Source organism: Palaemon carinicauda, chromosome 19 (assembly GCF_036898095.1).
Source record: "Palaemon carinicauda isolate YSFRI2023 chromosome 19, ASM3689809v2, whole genome shotgun sequence".
Taxonomy (NCBI): domain Eukaryota; kingdom Metazoa; phylum Arthropoda; class Malacostraca; order Decapoda; family Palaemonidae; genus Palaemon; species Palaemon carinicauda.
This window is the reverse complement of record NC_090743.1, coordinates 59297859-59314832: the sequence shown is the minus strand read 5'-3', so window position 1 is coordinate 59314832 and position 16974 is coordinate 59297859. Positions and strand designations below refer to the sequence as shown.

Below are 16974 nucleotides of genomic sequence, written 5' to 3'. Positions count from 1 at the left end.
AAAATAAGCTCTGATGATGAACAAACGGTTCAGTACTCGTGAGATTCCTGTTGCCTAATATTCTTTCAAAAGAAGCTCTGATAATGAACAAACGGTTTAGTACTTGTGACATTCCAATAGCGGGTCTGATAATGAGCAAACGGTTCAGTACTCGTGACATTCCTGTCGCCTAATATTCTTTCAAAAGAAGCTCTGATGATGAGCAAACGGTTCAGTACTTGTGACATTCCTGTTGCCTAATATTCTTTCAAAAGAAGCTCTGATGACGAACAAACGGTTCAGTACTCGTGACATTCCTGTCGCCTAATATTCTTTCAAAAGAAGCTCTGATGATGAGCAAACGGCTCAGTAGTCGTGACATTCCTGTCGCCTAATATTCTTTCAAAAGAAGCTCTGATGATGAACAAACGGCTCAGTACTCGTGACATTCCTGTCGCCTAATATTCTTTCAAAAGAAGCTCTGATGATGAGCAAACGGTTCAGTACTCGTGACATTCCTGTCGCCTAATATTCTTTCAAAAGAAGCTCTGATGATGAGCAAACGTTCAGTATCGTGACATTCCTGTAGCCTAATATTCTTCAAAAAAGCTCTGATAATGAGCAAACGGTTCAGTACTCGTGAGATTCCTGTCGCCTATATTCTTTCAAAAGAAGCTCTGATGATGAGCAAACGGTTCAGTGTCGTGACATTCCTGTAGCCTAATATTCTTTCAAAAGAAGCTCTGATAATGAACAAACGGTTCAGTACTCGTGACTTCCTATAGCGGCTCTGATAATGAGCAAACGGTTCAGTACTCGTGACATTCCTGTCGCCTAATATTCTTTCAAAAGAAGCTCTGATAATGAACAAAACGGTTCAGTACTCGTGACATTCCTATAGCGGCTCTGATAATGAGCAAACGGTTCAGTACTCGTGACATTCCTGTGCCTAATATTCTTTCAAAATAAGCTCTGATGATGAACAAACGGTTCAGTACTCGTGAGATTCCTGTGCCTAATATTCTTTCAAAAGAAGCTCTGATAATGACAAACGGTTCAGTACTGTGACATTCCTATAGCGGTCTGATAATGAGCAAACGGTTCAGTACTCGTGACATTCCTGTCGCCTAATATTCTTTCAAAAGAAGCTCTGATGATGAGCAAACGGTTCAGTACTTGTGACATTCCTGTTCCTATATTCTTTCAAAAGAAGCTCTGATGAGAACAAACGGTTCAGTACTCGTGACATTCCTGTCGCCTAATATTCTTTCAAAAGAAGCTCTGATGATGAGCAAACGGTTCAGTAGTCGTGACATTCCTGTCGCCTAATATTCTTTCAAAAGAAGCTCTGATGATGAACAAACGGTTCAGTACTCGTGAGATTCCTGTCGCCTAATATTCTTTCAAAAGAAGCTCTGATGATGAGCAAACAGTTCAGTACTCGTGACATTCCTGTCGCCTAATATTCTTTCAAAAGAAGCTCTGATGATGAGCAAACGGTTCAGTACTCGTGACATTCCTGTCGCCTAATATTCTTTCAAAAGAAGCTCTGATAATGAGCAAACGGTTCAGTACTCGTGAGATTCCTGTCGCCTATATTCTTTCAAAAGAAGCTCTGATGATGAGCAAACAGTTCAGTACTCGTGACATTCCTGTAGCCTAATATTCTTTCAAAAGAAGCTCTGATAATGAACAAACGGTTCAGTACTCGTGACATTCCTATAGCAAAAGAAGCTCTGATAATGAGCAAACGGTTCAGTACTCGTGACATTCCTGTCGCCTAATATTCTTTCAAAAGAAGCTCTGATAATGAAAAACGGTTCAGTACTCGTGACATTCCTATAGCGGCTCTGATAATGAGCAAACGGTTCAGTACTCGTGACATTCCTGTCGCCTAATATTCTTTCAAAAGAAGCTCTGATGATGAGCAAACGGTTCAGTATCGTGACATTCCTGTAGCCTAATATTTTCAAAAGAAGCTCTGATAATGAGCAAACGGTTCAGTACTCGTGACATTCCTGTCGCCTAATATTCTTTCAAAAGAAGCTCTGATGATGAGCAAACAGTTCAGTACTGTGACATTCCTGTGCCTAATATTCTTTCAAAAGAAGCTCTGATAATGAACAAACGGTTCAGTACTCGTGACATTCCTATATTCTTTCAAAAGAAGCTCTGATAATGAGCAAACGGTTCAGTACTCGTGACATTCCTGTCGCCTAATATTCTTTCAAAAGAAGCTCTGATAATGAACAAACGGTTCAGTACTCGTGACATTCCTATAGCGGCTCTGATAATGAGCAAACGGTTCAGTACTCGTGACATTCCTGTCGCCTAATATTCTTTCAAAAGAAGCTCTGATGATGAGCAAACGGTTCAGTACTCGTGACATTCCTGTCGCCTAATATTCTTTCAAAAGAAGCTCTGATAATGAGCAAACGGTTCAGTACTCGTGACATGTCGCCTAATATTCTTTCAAAAGAAGCTCTGATAATGAGCAAACGGTTCAGTACTCGTGACATTCCTGTCGCCTAATATTCTTTCAAAAGAAGCTCTGATAATGAGCAAACGGTTCAGTACTCGTGACATTCCTGTCGCCTAATATTCTTTCAAAAGAAGCTCTGATGATGAGCAAACGGTTCAGTACTCGTGACATTCCTGTCGCCTAATATTCTTTCAAAAGAAGCTCTGATAATGAGCAAACGGTTCAGTACTCGTGACATTCCTGTCGCCTATTCTTTCAAAAGAAGCTCTGATAATGAGCAAACGGTTCAGTACTCGTGACATTCCTGTCGCCTAATATTCTTTCAAAAGAAGCTCTGATGATGAGCAAACGGTTCAGTACTCGTGACATTCCTGTCGCCTAATATTCTTTCAAAAGAAGCTCTGATAATGAGCAAACGGTTCAGTACTCGTGATATTCCTGTCGCCTAATATTCTTTCAAAAGAAACTCTGATAATGATAAACAGTTCAGTACTCGTGACATTCCTGTGCCTAATATTCTTTCAAAAGAAGCTCTGATAATGAACAAACGGTTCAGTACTGTGACATTCCTATAGCGGGTCTGATAATCAGCAAACGGTTCAGTACTCGTGACATTCCTGTCGCCTAATATTCTTTCAAAAGAAGCTCTGATGATGAGCAAACGGTTCAGTACTCGTGACATTCCTGTCGCCTAATATTCTTTCAAAAGAAGCTCTGATGATGAGCAAACGGTTCAGTACTGTGACATTCCTGTCGCCTAATATTCTTTCAAAAGAAGCTCTGATGATGAGCAAACGGTTCAGTACTCGTGACATTCCTGTCGACTAATATTCGTTCAAAAGAACTCTGATGATGAGCAAACGGTTCAGTACTCGTGACATTCCTGTCGCCTAATATTCTTTCAAAAGAAGCTCTGATGATGAGCAAACGGTTCAGTACTCGTGACATTCCTGTCGCCTAATATTCTTTCAAAAGAAGCTCTGATGATGAGCAAACGGTTCAGTACTCGTGACATTCCTGTCGCCTAATATTCTTTCAAAAGAAGCTCTGATAATGAACAAACGGTTCAGTACTCGTGACATGTCCTAATAGCGGTTCTGATGATGAGCAAACGGTTCAGTACTCGTGACATTCCTGTCGCCTAATATTCTTTCAAAAGAACCTCTGATAATGAACAAACGGTTCAGTACTCGTGACATGTCCTATAGCAAAAGAAGCTCTGATAATGAGCAAACGGTTCAGTACTCGTGACATTCCTGTCGCCTAATATTCTTTCAAAAGAAGCTCTGATGATGAGCAAACGGTTCAGTACTCGTGACATTCTGTAGCCTAATATTCTTTCAAAAGAAGCTCTGATAATGAGCAAACGGTTCAGTACTCGTGAGATTCCTGTCGCCTAATATTCTTTCAAAAGAATCTCTGATAATGAACAAACGGTTCAGTACTCGTGACATTCCTATAACGGCTCTGATAATGAGCAAACGGTTCAGTACTCGTGACATTCCTGTCGCCTAATATTCTTTCAAAAGAAGCTCTGATGATGAGCAAACGGTTCAGTACTCGTGACATTCCTGTCGCCTAATATTCTTTCAAAAGAAGCTCTGATAATGAACAAACGGTTCAGTACTCATCACATTCCTATAGCGAAGCTCTGATAATGAGCAAACGGTTCAGTACTCGTGACATTCCTGTCGCCTAATATTCTTTCAAAAGAAGCTCTGATGATGAGCAAACGGTTCAGTACTCGTGACATTCCTGTCGCCTAATATTCTTTCAAAAGAAGCTCTGATGATGAGCAAACGGTTCAGTACTCGTGACATTCCTGTCGCCTAATATTCTTTCAAAAGAAGCTCTGATGATGAGCAAACGGTTCAGTACTCGTGACATTCCTGTCGCCTAATATTCTTTCAAAAGAAGCTCTGATGATGAGCAAACGGTTCAGTACTCTGACATTCCTGTCGCCTAATATTCTTTCAAAAGAAGCTCTGATGATGAGCAAACGGTTCAGTACTCGTGACATTCCTGTCGCCTAATATTCTTTCAAAAGAAGCTCTGATAATGAGCAAACGGTTCAGTACTCGTGACATTCCTGTCGCCTAATATTCTTTCAAAAGAAGCTCTGATAATGAAGCAAACGGTTCAGTACTCGTGACATTCCTGTCCTAATATTCTTTAGCAGCTCTGATAATGAGCAAACGGTTCAGTACTCGTGACATTCCTGTCGCCTAATATTCTTTCAAAAGAATCTCTGATAATGAACAAACGGTTCAGTACTCGTGACATTCCTATAGCGGCTCTGATAATGAGCAAACGGTTCAGTACTCGTGACATTCCTGTCGCCTAATATTCTTTCAAAAGAAGATCTGATAATGAACAAACGGTTCAGTACTCGTGACATTCCTATAGCAGCTCTGATAATGAGCAAACGGTTCAGTACTCGTGACATTCCTGTCGCCTAATATTCTTTCAAAAGAAGCTCTGATAATGAACAAACGGTTCAGTACTCGTGACATTCCTATAGCGGCTCTGATAATGAGCAAACGGTTCAGTACTCGTGACATTCCTGTCGCCTAATATTCTTTCAAAAGAAGCTCTGATGATGAGCAAACGGTTCAGTACTCGTGACATTCCTGTCGCCTAATATTCTTTCAAAAGAAGCTCTGATAATGAGCAAACGGTTCAGTACTCGTGAGATTCCTGTGCCTAATATTCTTTCAAAAGAAGCTCTGATGATGAGCAAACGGTTCAGTACTCGTGACATGTCCTAATATTCTTTCAAAAGAAGCTCTGATAATGAGCAAACGGTTCAGTACTCGTGACATTCCTGTCGCCTAATATTCTTTCAAAAGAAGCTCTGATGATGAGCAAACGGTTCAGTACTCGTGACATTCCTGTCGCCTAATATTCTTTCAAAAGAAGCTCTGATGAATGAGCAAACGGTTCAGTACTCGTGACATTCCTGTCGCCTAATATTCTTTCAAAAGAAGCTCTGATGATGAGCAAACGGTTCAGTACTCGTGACATTCCTGTCGCTAATATTCTTTCAAAAGAAGCTCTGATGATGAGCAAACGGTTCAGTACTCGTGACATTCCTGTCGCCTAATATTCTTTCAAAAGAAGCTCTGATGATGAGCAAACGGTTCAGTACTCGTGACATTCCTGTCGCTAATATTCTTTCAAAAGAAGCTCTGATGATGAGCAAACGGTTCAGTACTCGTGACATTCCTGTCGCCTAATATTCTTTCAAAAGAAGCTCTGATAATGAGCAAACGGTTCAGTACTCGTGAGATTCCTGTCGCCTAATATTCTTTCAAAAGAAGCTCTGATGATGAGCAAACAGTTCAGTACTCGTGACATTCCTGTCGCCTAATATTCTTTCAAAAGAAGCTCTGATAATGAACAAACGGTTCAGTACTCGTGACATTCCTATAGCGGCTCTGATAATGAGCAAACGGTTCAGTACTCGTGACATTCCTGTCGCCTAATATTCTTTCAAAAGAAGCTCTGATAATGAACAAACGGTTCAGTACTCGTGACATTCCTATAGCGGCTCTGATAATGAGCAAACGGTTCAGTACTCGTGACATTCCTGTCGCCTAATATTCTTTCAAAAGAAGCTCTGATGATGACAAACGGTTCAGTACTCGTGAGATTCCTGTCGCCTAATATTCTTTCAAAAGAAGCTCTGATAATGAAGCAAACGGTTCAGTACTCGTGACATGTCGCCTATATTCTTTCAAAAGAAGCTCTGATAATGAGCAAACGGTTCAGTACTCGTGACATTCCTGTCGCCTAATATTCTTTCAAAAGAAGCTCTGATGATGAGCAAACGGTTCAGTACTCGTGACATTCCTGTCGCCTAATATTCTTTCAAAAGAAGCTCTGATAATGAGCAAACGGTTCAGTACTCGTGAGATTCCTGTCGACTAATATTCTTTCAAAAGATCTCTGATGACGAGTAAACGGTTCAGTACTCATCACATTCCTATAGCGGCTCTGATAATGAGCAAACGGTTCAGTACTCGTGACATTCCTGTCGCCTAATATTCTTTCAAAAGAAGCTCTGATAATGAACAAACGGTTCAGTAGTCGTGACATTCCTATAGCGGCTCTGATAATGAGCAAACGGTTCAGTACTCGTGATATTCCTGTGCCTAATACTCTTTCAAAAGAAGCTCTGATGATGAGCAAACGGTTCAGTAGTCGTGACATTCCTGTCGCCTAATATTCTAACAAAAGAAGCTCTGATGATGAGCAAACTGTTCAGTACTCGTGATATTCCTGTCGCCTAATATTCTTTCAAAAGAAGCTCTGATAATGAACAAAGGTTCAGTACTCATGACATTTATATAGGGCTCTGATAATGAGCAAACGGTTCAGTACTCGTGACATTCCTGTCGCCTAATATTCTTTCAAAAGAAGCTCTGATGATTAGCAAATGGTTCAGTACTCGTGACATTCCTGTAACCTAATATTCTTTCAAAAGAAGCTCTGATAATGAGCAAACGGTTCAGTACTCGTGAGATTCCTGTCGCCTAATATTCTTTCCAAAAAAGCTCTGATAATGAACTAACGGTTCAGTACTTGTGACATTCCTATAGCGGGTCTGATAATGAGCAAACGGTTCAGTACTCGTGACATTCCTGTCGCCTAATATTCTTTCAAAAGAAGCTCTGATGACGAGCTAACGGTTCAGTGCTTGTGACATTCCTGTCACCTAATGTTCTTTCAAAAGAAGCTCTGATGACGAGCAAACGGTTCAGTACTCGTGACATTCCTGTCGCCTAATATTCTTTCAAAACAAGCTCTGATGACGAGCAAACGGTTCAGTACTCGTGACATTCCTGTCGCCTAATATTCTTTCAAAATAAGCTCTGATGACGAGCAAACGGTTCAGTACTCGTGACATTCCTGTCGCCTAATATTCTTTCAAAAGAAGCTCTGATGACTAGCAAACGGTTCAGTATTCGTGACATTCCTGTCAGCTAACATTCTTTCAAAAGAACCTCTGATAATGAACAAACGGTTCAGTACTCGTGATATTCCTATAGCGGCTCTGATAATGAGCAAACGGTTCAGTACTCGTGACATTCCTGTTGCCTAATATTCTTTCAAAAGAAGCTCTTGATGATGAGCAAACGGTTCAGTACTTGTGACATTCCTGTCGCCTAACATTCTTTCAAAAGAAGCTCTGATAATGAGCAAACGGTTCAGTACTTGTGAGATTCCTGTCGCCTAATATTCTTTCAAAAGAAGCTCTGATAATGAACAAACGGTTCAGTACTCGCCATATTCCTATAGCGGCTCGATAATGAGCAAACGGTTCGGTACTAGTGCCATTCCTGTCGCCTAATATTCTTTCAAAAGAAGCTCTGATGACGAGCAAATGGTTCAGTACTCGTGGCACTCCTGTCGCCTAATATTCTTTCAAAAGAAGCTCTGATAATGAACAAACGGTTCAGTACTCGTGACATTCCTATAGCGGCTCTGATAATGAGCAAACGGTTCAGTACTTGTGACATTCCTGTAGCCTAATATTCTTTCAAAAGAAGCTCTGATAATGAGCAAACGGTTCAGTACTCGTGAGATTCCTGTCGCCAAATATTCTTTCAAAAGAAGCTCTGATAATGAACAAACGGTTCAGTAGTCGTGACATTCCTATAGCGGCTCTGATAATGAGTAAACGGTTCAGTACTCGTGACATTCCTGTCGCCTAATATTCTTTCAAAAGCACCTCTGATAATGAACAAAAGGTTCAGTAATCGTGACATTTCTATAGTGGCTCTTATAATGGGCAAACGGTTCAGTACTCGTGACATTCCTGTCGCCTAATATTCTTTCAAAAGAAGCTCTGAAGACGAGAAAACGGTTCCAGTACTTGTGACATTCCTGTCGCCTAATATTCTTTCAAAAGAAGCTCTGATGACGAGCAAACGGTTCAGTACTCATGACATTCCTGTCGCCTAATATTCTTTCAAAAGAAACTCTGATGACGAGCAAACGGTTCAGTACTCATGACATTCCTGTCACTAATATTCTTTCAAAAGAAGCTCTGATGACGAGCAAACGGTTCAGTACTCGTGACATTCCTGTCGCCTAATATTCTTTCAAAAGAAGCTCTGATGACGAGCAAACGGTTCAGTACTCGTGACATTCCTGTCGCCTAATATTCTTTCAAAAGAAGCTATGATGACGAGCAACAGTTCAGTTCTTGTGACATTCCTGTCGCCTAATATTCTTTCAAAAGAAGCTCTGATGACAACCAAACGGTTCACTACTCGTGACATTCTGTCGTCTAATATTCTTTCAAAAGAAGCTCTGATGACGAACAAACGGTTCAGTACTCGTGACATTCCTGTCGCCTAATATTCTTTAAAAAGAAGCTCTGATGACGAACAAACGGTTCAGTACTCGTGACATTCCTGTCGCCTAATATTCTTTCAAAAGAAGCTTCTGATAATGAACAAACGGTTCAGTACTTGTGACATTCCTATAGCGGCTCTGATAATAAGCAAACGGTTCAGTACTCGTGACATTCCTGTCGCCTAATATTCTTTCAAAAGAAGCTCTTGATGATGAGCAAACGGTTCAGTACTCGAGACATTCCTGTAGCCTAATATTCTTTCAAAAGAAGCTCTGATAATTCAGTACCCGTGAGATTCCTGTCGCCTAATATTCTTTCAAAAGAAGCTCTGATAATGAACAAACGGTTCAGTACTCGTGACATTCCTATAGCGGCTCCGATAATGAGCAAACGGTTCAGTACTCGTGACATTCCTGTAGCCTAATATTCTTTCTAAAGAAGCTCTGATAATGAGCAAACGGTTCAGTACTTGTGAGATTCCTATCTCTTAATATTCTTTCAAAAGAACCTCTGATAATGAGCAGACAGTTCAGTACTCGTGACTTTCCTGTTGCCTAATATTCTTTCAAAAGAAGCTCTGATGATGAGCAAACGGTTCAGTACTCGTGAGATTTCTTTAGCCTAATATTCTTTCAAAAGAAGCTCTGATAATGAGCAAAAAGTTTAGTACTCGTGACATTCATGTCACCTAATATTCTTTCAAAAGAAGCTCTGATAATGAACAAACGGTTTAGTACTCGTGAGATTCCTGTCGCCTAATATTCTTTCAAAAGAAGCTCTGATAATGAACAAACGGTTCAGTACTCGTCATATTACTATAGCTGCTCCGATAATGAGCAAACGGTTCAGTACTAGTGCCATTCCTGTCGCCTAATATTCTTTCAAAAGAAGCTCTGATGATGAGCAAACGGTTCAGTACTCGTGACATTCCTGTCGCCTAATATTCTTTCAAAAGAAGCTCTGATGATGAGCAAACGGCTCAGTACTCGTGACATTCCTGTCGCCTAATATTCTTTCAAAAGAAGCTCTGATGACGAACAAACGGTTCAGTACTCGTGAGATTCACTGTCGCCTAATATTCTTTCAAAAGAAGCTCTGATAATGAACAAACGGTTCAGTACTTGTGACATTCCTATAAGAAGCTCTGATGACGAGCAAACGGTTCAGTACTCGTGAAATTCCTGTCGCCTAATATTCTTTCAAAAGAACCTCTGATAACGAGGAAACGGTTCAGTAGTCATGACATTCCTGTCGCCTAATATTCTTTCAAAAGAAGCTCTGATAATGAACAAACGGTTCAGTACTCGTGCCATTCCTATAGCGGCTCTGATAATGAGCAAACGGTTCAGTACTCGTGACATTCCTGTCGCCTAATATTCTTTCAAAAGAAGCTCTGATAATGAACAAACGGTTCAGTGCTCCTGACATTCCTATAGCGGCTCTGATAATGAGCAAACGGTTCAGTACTCGTGACACTCCTGTCGCCTAATATTCTTTCAAAAGAACCTCTGATAATGAACAAACGGTTCAGTGCTCCTGACATTCCTATAGCGGCTCTGATAATGAGCAAACGGTTCAGTACTCGTGAGATTCCTGTCACCTAATATTCTTTCAAAAGAAGCTCTTGATGATGAGCAAACGGTTCAGTACTCGTGAGATTCCTGTCGCCTAATATTCTTTCAAAAGAAGCTCTGATAATGAACAAACAGTTCAGTACTCGTGACATTCCTATAGCGGCTCCGATAATGAGCAAACGGTTCAGTACTCGTGACATTCCTGTCGCCTAATATTCTTTCAAAAGAAGCTCTGATGATGAGCAAACGGTTCAGTACTCGTGACATTCCTGTCACCTAATATTCTTTCAAAAGAAGCTCTGATGATGAGCAAACGGCTCAGTACTTGTGACATTCCTGTCGCCTAATATTCTTTCAAAAGAAGCTCTGATGATGAGCAAACGGCTCAGTACTCGTGACATTCCTGTCTCCTAATATTCTTTCAAAAGAAGCTCTGATGATGAGCAAACGGCTCAGTACTCTTGACATTCCTGTCGCCTAATATTCTTTCAAAAGAAGCACTGATGATGAACAAACGGCTCAGTACTCTTGAGATTCCTGTCGCCTAATATTCTTTAAAAAGAAGCTCTGATGATGAGTAAACAGTTCAGTACTCGTGAGATTACTGTCGCGTAATATTCTTTCAAAAGAAGCTCTGATGATGAGCAAACAGTTCAGTACTCATGACATTCCTGTCGCCTAATACTCTTTCAAAAGAAGCTCTGATGATGACCAAACGGTTCAGTACTCGTGACATTCCTGTCTCCTGATATTCTTTCAAAAGAAGCTCTGATGACGAGCAAACGGTTCAGTACTCTTGACATTCCTGTCGCCTAATATTCTTTCAAAAGAAGCTCTGATGACGAGCAAACGGTTCAGTACTCGTGACATTCCAGTCGCCTAATATTCTTTCAAAATAAGCTCTGATGACGAGCAAACGGTTCAGTTCTCGTGACATTCCTGTCGCCTAATATTATTTCAAAAGAAGCTCTGATGACGACCAAACGGTTCAGTACTCGTGACATTCCTGTCGCCTAATATTCTTTCAAAAGAAGCTCTGATGACGAGCAAACGGTTCACTACTCGTGACATTCCTGTCGCCTAATATTCTTTCAAAAGAAGCTCTGATGACGAACAAACGGTTCAGTACTCGTGACATTCCTGTCGCCTGATATTCTTTCAAAAGAAGCTCTAATGACGAGAAAACGGTTCAGTACTCTTGGCATTCCTGTCGCCTAATATTCTTTCAAAACAAGCTCTGATAATGAACAAAGAGTTCAGTACTTGTGACATTCCTATAGCGGCTCTGATAATGAGCAAACGGTTCAGTACTCGTGACATTCCTGTCGCCTAATATTCTTTCAAAAGAAGCTCTTGATGATGAGCAAACGGTTCAGTACTCGAGACATTCGTGTAGCCTAATATTCTTTCAAAACAAGCTCTGATAATTCAGTACTCGTGATATTCATGTCACCTAATATTCTTTCAAAAGAAGCTCTGATAATGAACAAACGGTTCAGTACTCGTGACATTCCTATAGCGGCTCTGATAATGAGCAAACGGTTCAGTACTCGTGACATTCCTGTCACCTAATATTCTTTCTAAAGAAGCTCCGATGACGAGCAAACGGTTCACTACTCGTGACATTCCTGTCGCCTAATATTCTTTCAAAAGAAGCTCTGATGATGAGCAAACGGCTCAGTACTCGTGATATTCCTGTCGCCTAATATTCCTTCAAAAGAAGCTCTGATGATGAGCAAACGGCTCAGTAGTCGTGACATTCCTGTCGCCTAATATTCTTTCAAAAGAATCTCTGATGATGAGCAAACGGTTCAGTACTCATGACATTCCTGTAGCCTAATATTCTTTCAAAAGAAGCTCTGATAATGAGCAAACGGTTCAGTACTCGTGAGATTCCTGTCTCCTAATATTCTTTCAAAAGAAGCTCTGATAATGAACAAACGGTTCAGTACTCGTGACATTCCTATAGCGGCTCTGATAATGAGCAAACGGTTCAGTACTCGTGACATTCCTGTCGGCTAATATTCTTTCAAAAGAACCTCTGAAAATGAACAAAAGGTTCAGTACTCGTGACATTCCTATAGCGGCTCTGATAATGAGCAAACGGTTCAGTACTTGTGACTTTCCTGTCGCCTAATATTCTTTCAAAAGAAGCTCTGATGACGAGCAAACGGTTAAGTACTCGTGACATTCCTGTCGCCTAATATTCTTTCAAAAGAAGCTCTGATGACGATCAAAAGGTTCAGTACTCGTGACATTCCTGTCGCCTAATATTCTTTCAAAAGAAGCTCTGATGACGAGCAAACGGTTCAGTACTCGTGACATTCCTGTCGCCTAATATTCTTTCAAAAGAGTCTCAGATGACGAGCAAACGGTTTAGTACTCGTGACATTCCTGTCGCCTAATATTCTTTCAAAAGAAGCTCTGATGACGAGCAAACAGTTCAGTACTCGTGACATTCCTGTCGCCTAATATTCTTTCAAAAGAAGCTCTGATGACGAGCAAACGGTTCAGTAATCGTGACATTCCTGTCGCCTAATATTCTTTGAAAACAAGCTCTGATGACGACCAAACGGTTCAGTACTCGTGACATTCCTGTCGCCTAATATTCTTTCAAAACAAGCTCTGATGACGTCCAAACGGTTCAGTACTCGTGACATTCCTGTCGCCTAATATTGTTTCAAAAGATGCTCTGATGACGACCAAACGGTTCAGTACTCGTGACATTCTTGTCGCCTAATATTCTTTCAAAAGAAGCTGTGATGACGAACAAACGGTTCAGTACTCGTGACATTCCTGTCGCCTAATATTCTTTCAAAAGAAGCTCTGATGACGAGCAAACGGTTCAGTACTCGTGGCACTCCTGTCGCCTAATATTCTTTCAATTGAAGCTCTGATGACGAGCAAACGGTTCAGCACTCGTGGCACTCCTGTCGCCAAATATTCTTTCAAAAGAAGCTCTGATAATGAACAAATGGTTCAGTACTCGTGACATTCCTATAGCGGCTCTGATAATGAGCAAACGGTTCAGTACTCGTGACATTCCTGTCGCCTAATATTCTTTCAAAAGAAGCTCTGATAATGAGCAAACGGTTCAGTACTCGTGAGATTCCTGTCGCCTAATATTCTTTCAAAAGAAGCTCTGATAATGAACAAACGGTTCATTACTCATGACATTCCTATAGCGGCTCCGATAATGAGCAAACGGTTCAGTACTTGTGACATTTCTGTCGCCTAATATTCTTTCAAAAGAAGCTCTGATGATGAGCAAACGGTTCAGTACTCGTGACATTCCTGTCGCCTAATATTCTTTCAAAAGAAGCTTTGATGATGAGCAAACGGCTCAGTACTCGTGACATTCCTGTCGCCTAATATTCTTTCAAAAGAAGCTCTGATAATGAACAAACGGTTCAGTACTCGTGACATTCCTATAGCGGCTTTGATAATGAGCAAACGGTTCAGTACTCGTTACATTCCTGTCGCCTAATATTCTTTCAAAAGAAGCTCTTGATGATGAGCAAACGGTTCAGTACTCGTGACATTCCTGTTGCCTAATATTCTTTCAAAAGAAGCTCTGATAATGAGCAAACGGTTCAGTACTCGTGAGATTCCTGTCGCCTTATATTCTTTCAAAAGAAGCTCTGATAATGAACAAACGGTTCAGTACTCGTGACATTCCTATAGCGGCTCTGATAATGAGCAAACGGTTCAGTACTCGTGACATTCCTGTCGCCTAATATTCTAGCTTTGATGATGAGCAAACGGCTCAGTACTCGTGACATTCCTGTCGCCTAATATTCTTTCAAAAGAAGCTCTGATGATGAGCAAACGACTCAGTACTCGTGACATTCCTGTCGCCTAATATTCTTTCAAAATAAGCTCTGATGATGAGCAAACGGCTCAGTACTCGCGACATTCCTGTCGCCTAATATTCTTTCAAAAGAAGCTCTGATGATGAGCAAACGGCTCAGTACTCGCGACATTCCTGTCGCCTAATATTCTTTCAAAAGAAGCTCTGATGATGAGCAAACGGTTCAGTACTCGTGACATTCCTGTAGCCTAATATTCTTTCAAAAGAAGCTCTGATAATGAGCAAACGGTTCAGTACTCGTGACATTCCTGTCGCCTAATATTCTTTCAAAAGAACCTCTGATAATGAACAAAAGGTTCAGTACTCATGACATTCCTATAGTGGCTCTGATAATGAGCAAACGGTTCAGTACTCGTGACATTACTGTCGCCTAATATTCTTTCAAAAGAAGCTCTGATGATGAGCAAACAGTTCAGTACTCGTGACATTCTTGTAGCCTATCAAACGGCTCAGTACTCGTGAGATTCCTGTCGCCTAATATTCTTTCAAAAGAAGCTCTGATAATGAACAAACGGTTCAGTACTTGTGACATTCCTATAGCGGCTCTGATAATGAGCAAACGGTTCAGTACTCGTGACATTCCAGTCGCCTAATATTCTTTCAAATGAAGCTCTGATGACGAGTAAACGGTTCAGTACTCGTGACATTCCTGTCGCCTAATATTCTTTCAAAAGAAGCTCTGATGACGAGCAAACGGTTCAGTACTCGTGACATTCCTGTCGCCTAATATTCTTTCAAAAGAAGCTCTGATGACGAGCAAACGGTTCAGTACTCGTGACATTCCTGTCGCCTAATATTCTTTCAAAAGAAGCTCTGATGACGAGCAAACGGTTCAGTACTCGTGACATTCCTGTCGCCTAATATTCTTTCAAAAGAAGCTCTGATGACGAGCAAACGGTTCAGTACTCGTGACATTCCTGTCGCCTAATATTCTTTCAAAAGAAGCTCTGATGACGAGCAAACGGTTCAGTACTCGTGACATTCCTCTAGCCTAATATTCTTTGAAATAATCTATTCATTTCACTATCTACAAGTTGAAGTACAACAAATTCAGAGTAAATTAAAAAATGCAGTACTTGAATATTTTCACATCAGTGAACATAACGCACATACATACTCGATGTCTTCAAACATCCAATAAGCAATGTAGTAAAATGTATAGAAGTTAATTTCCTGGTACCCAAATGAATACCGGGCGTAACGGTCAAAGCTAACGTTAAAGTTAACATTGACACAATCTTATGCAAACATTCAAGTCATATAACGTTAGATTTAAATCTTACCTTATGTTTACTACAATAGTATTATCCGGCCTGTATTGACAAATTGATGAATGTCAGAGCTAACTAATTATTTAGATATAAAAATTAAATCTAGTTAAAACAATAACTGTAAAGTGTTATCTCAGAAGATTTAACATGAATAAAGACAAACCCGTTGCGGCAATATAACACAATAATCCCATTCAAAAACCTTTATTAACGTTACTTCCAATCAAAGTTCTTTTAGTGCCATAGAAAGAATGAAATCGGTATCATCGGAGTACAATGACCCACAGAAAATTGAATCATTGCATGATACTTCACTATCATTCGGAGAAAACCGACAGGCTTCACTCGGTCGATATTGCGAATGAGTTTGTAGCAAAGAATCAACTTCGTCAGTATGTTTTTGGTAAATTCACCTAATATTCCTACCGGGTTTTTAAAACATTGCGTACACATTGTAAATAGTCACATAAAAATCGTCCAAAAATATTATTTTGTGGTTGCTCAAATCTACTGTTAGATGTCAAGAAATCGCATCTAAGGGTGTTTCCTCGTAAAATATTACTGGGGAGGCCTAACGCCGCACTTGTCACTTACGTCAGCAGTGACATTTTCGGCATATAGTGCCACGTACCTGCTAACAGGTACATGACATCCAATTAATAGGGTGGTCTAAGGTATTAAATACTTTAGATAAATTTCCAAGCAACTGTTTGTTAAGTAAGAAATGTAAACATGTGAGTAATATCAACAATTTTGAAGTGGGCTTCTAAATGGATTGGTGCCAGATTTGTACTGCCTTTAATTTTCTAATAAACTCTTCAGAGATAAGGGTAGGATATTGTCCAATGTCCTAATTTCTATTTGTATACTAGCAAAAATTTGTCCTCTACCCTTGGTTAGATGGGGAGGGGAATACCTCCATGAACCTTATATACACACATACAAACACACACACACACACACACACATATATATATATAGATATATATATATATATATATATATATATATATATATATATATATATATATATATATATACATATATATATATATATATATATATATATATATATATATATATATATATATATATATATATGCAGCCGTTTCTAGTCCAGTCCTGGCCTCAGACATGTCAATCCATGTTTCATGTTTCATTATTTTTAATCTCCACGCTGTCCAGTGCAGATTAGTGCTGGTGGGATATTTTTGCCTGATCGTTCACAGCAAACCAACCTAGTATGGGTGGCCCTGACTAATACGGCTTTGATGATCATGGCAAGACGCAAACCCTTTCACAACATCTAGGTATCCCTACTCAGAAAGATATATATATATATATATATATATATATATATATATATATATATATATATATATATATATATATAAAACCATGAGCCATTCCCCCACCGGAGGGATGGCCTCAGA

The 16974-nt window shown here is 40.0% G+C and overlaps 1 protein-coding gene across 1 annotated transcript in view; it reads left to right on the top strand.

Moving 5' to 3' along the window:
* The window catches only part of LOC137658648 (uncharacterized), a 194463-nt gene that overhangs the window by 102126 nt on the left and 75363 nt on the right, over nt 1-16974 (top strand). The gene's annotated exons all lie outside the window — the stretch shown is intronic.